Source organism: Amblyomma americanum, chromosome 1 (genome assembly GCF_052857255.1).
Source record: "Amblyomma americanum isolate KBUSLIRL-KWMA chromosome 1, ASM5285725v1, whole genome shotgun sequence".
NCBI lineage: Eukaryota > Metazoa > Arthropoda > Arachnida > Ixodida > Ixodidae > Amblyomma > Amblyomma americanum.
This window is the reverse complement of record NC_135497.1, coordinates 99,516,867-99,519,777: the sequence shown is the minus strand read 5'-3', so window position 1 is coordinate 99,519,777 and position 2,911 is coordinate 99,516,867. Positions and strand designations below refer to the sequence as shown.

Sequence of the window (2,911 nt, the reverse complement as noted above, 5' to 3'; positions counted from 1 at the left end):
TAGTGCGGTGCAACACCCACCCTATACCATATTACTTGGGAATGTGACAGAAATAAAGCATTCCATGGCTCAGAAAATCTAAAAGTGCGGAGCAGTGGGAGAGTGTGCTCTGCAGCGGCAACCCAATCCTCCAAACAGGATTGGTCATCCATGCCCAGCGAGCGGCCAAACTCAGCGGTGCCCTGGAATAGGGGCGCCGACTTCTGCAAGACGGAGGGAGACATCTGCTTGAAGTTGAAGACCCCTGACCTCTGTCTGACCGAAAGACCTTTTAGAGCAATAAAGTGTCTCCTATCCTATCCTATCCGCTGCTGGGTGTACGCCATTCTTGTCTAGCTCGTGTCCCAAGAAACAAACACTTTCTTGCGTTTACACGAATGCCGTGCTTACTGAGCGCTTGTAGCACTTGCTCGGAACGCTGATAGCACTCTGCCAGGTTTATGCCGACTATTAACTCATCACTTACGTTGCCGCCGCGGTGGCTGAGTGGTTACAGCGCTCGGCTGCCGGCCCGAAAGACGCGGGTTCGATCCCGGCCGCGGCGGTCGAATTTCGATGGAGGCGAAATTCTAGAGGCCCGTGTACTGTGCGATGTCAGTGCACGTTAAAGAACCCCAAGTGGTTCTTTTGGACCCAAGTGGTTCTTTTGGAAATTTGGACCACACCAAGTGGTCCAAATTTCCGGAGCCCTTCACTACGGCGTCTGTCATAGCCTGAGTCGCTTTGGGACGTTAAACCCCCATAGTCCAAACCAAACCAAACCATCACCCAGGTAACAGGCAGTTTCAGGGATGCTTTGTAAAACCTGGTCCATCACGGCCTGAAACAATGCTGGTGCGCTTTCCACTCCGTTCGGCAATCGCCGAAACCTGAAAAGTGCGATTTGCGTATTCACCGTGAGCAGTTCCTGTGCCTGCTCATCCAGCTGAAGATGCAGGTACGCCTTGGACAAATCCAGTAAAGTGAACATGGTTCCCCCAACCAGTGATGCGAATATGTCTTCTGGTAGGTACAGTGGTCGAGTTCAATTCCCCAATTTACAGTGACTAATCTCCACATATCCTGACCTCTTTCCCCGCTTTCTTTGCCACGATCACTAGTGGTGTAGATTAAGCACTGCACCCGACTCTGTACACCACACCAGCTTTCTCAAGGCCAAGCAATTCATAAGCCACTTGTTGGCGCAAAGCATATGGAACTGGTGTAGCCTTACAAAAGGTTGGTTGCGCATAGTTTTTAATTTGGATGATATATACCAGTGAATCCTTGGATAGAACCATAGCCTGGCTCAAACATCACCGTACAGCTGTTCTCGGCTTCCGCTGCTACCATCTGCCTGCTACCATCGCTGCTACCATCTGTACGTTATCCACGTTGTTGCAACTGCTGCACAGCATTGTGCAGGTCAACTGCAAGAGCAGTTATCCAATCGCAACCTAGAAGCGTCGGCACGCCAGCTTCGTTTTCTTGTTTTGCAATTATCAGAGGCAGATCGTAGCTTCGGTTCTGATAAGAGACACTGACGTTCGCTACGCCTTTCACTTTGAGTGGAGTGACATTATAGACTCCCTATAGACGTACGTCGACTTTGGAACATGGGTAGTTTGGAAAATTTTCATCATGGTCGCAGCTGCTTCTGTGTCCAATTCCATCGGAATATCCTTGCCGTTTACTTTTACTTTAAGCACAATAGGCGGAGAGCTATGAACCTTGTTCGTTGTACAAACTGGAAGCAAGTCGGTTGCAGGCACGATCTCCTCAACTTTGTGCATGACCTTTGTTTTGCACAGTTTTCGCTACATGACCTGGCTTTGAGCATTTGAAGCACGCACTTTTGAGAAAAGGGCAACTCACTGGTGCGTCCAGTCAGCCGCATCTATGACAGGTGCGAACACTGCCTTTCCTACGTTGCGTCCTTGGGCTGTTTTTGGGGGCCCGCTGCTCGTTGCTAGCGGTCTTCTCCATAGTTGCGCGTCGCTTGAATTTCGTGGTGTGTTCCCGATGCCAGTAAACGTCGGCAGGACGGGCAGTTGACCCCTCCGGTAGCATTTATCGGGTGTCTTTCTGGGCAGTCTCCAAGGTGGTTGCGATTTTGCAGACTCGTTCCCAAGTGACTTCGTCGTTCGAGAGGGCAATAAGACGGCATCGAATCGAATCTGTTCCGATTCGAGCAATCAGTCGATCCCAAAGCGCTTCTTCCAAAAAACTTCCAAACGAGCACGTTGCAGCCAGTCTTTTCAGCTCAACGATGAACTGTTGCAGGCTCTTGTTCGGCTCTCGCTTTCCCTGGTAAAAGTGATAATGCTCGGTAACCACTGACCGTTTTAGAGGAGAGTGCTTTCGGAGAGCTTCTGTAGCTTCTTCGTACTTGATTTCCGTGGACTTCTACGGCAGCAGCAGGCTACGCAGAGTCATGTAAGCCTTTTCACCCAGGATTGTTAAGAAGACTTGCGACTTCTTACTTGCGTCTGTTCCGTTGGCATACAGGTCGAACCTTTCCACGTAGACGTCGATATTGCCAGAGTCTGGGCAGAACTCTGGCCAGAGATCCCAGGGTGGTGGTTATCATTGATGTCCTTGCTTGGCATGGCGTCGTAGCCGTTTCTGCAGGCTCGATCATTGCCTCTGCCCGAACGATCCCATCCTGGTCGTCATTTTGACCAGAGACGCCGTAAAGTCAAGTATTTATTCGGACAGCAACACGAACGTAACGAACAGAAACGATTCAGGAGCTTCGCCTTATTAAGGAAGCCTGGGTGCAACGTTGGCATGCCATTGGCTAGCGATACAACGCACATGTACACACTAACCGCGTGCTTCATATACGCGGCGCACCGTAACAAAGTGATAACACGCGTGATAAAACTTAGGCCCGATACAACAACGTCGGGGTGTTTTTGATGTCTTTTCT

The 2,911-nt window shown here is 50.3% G+C and overlaps 1 pseudogene; it reads right to left on the bottom strand.

Annotated features, from left to right (window-relative positions):
• Positions 1-1,866: 1,866 nt before the first annotated feature.
• On the bottom strand, positions 1,867-2,620 carry LOC144112777 (uncharacterized; annotated as a pseudogene).
• Positions 2,621-2,911: the final 291 nt, after the last annotated feature.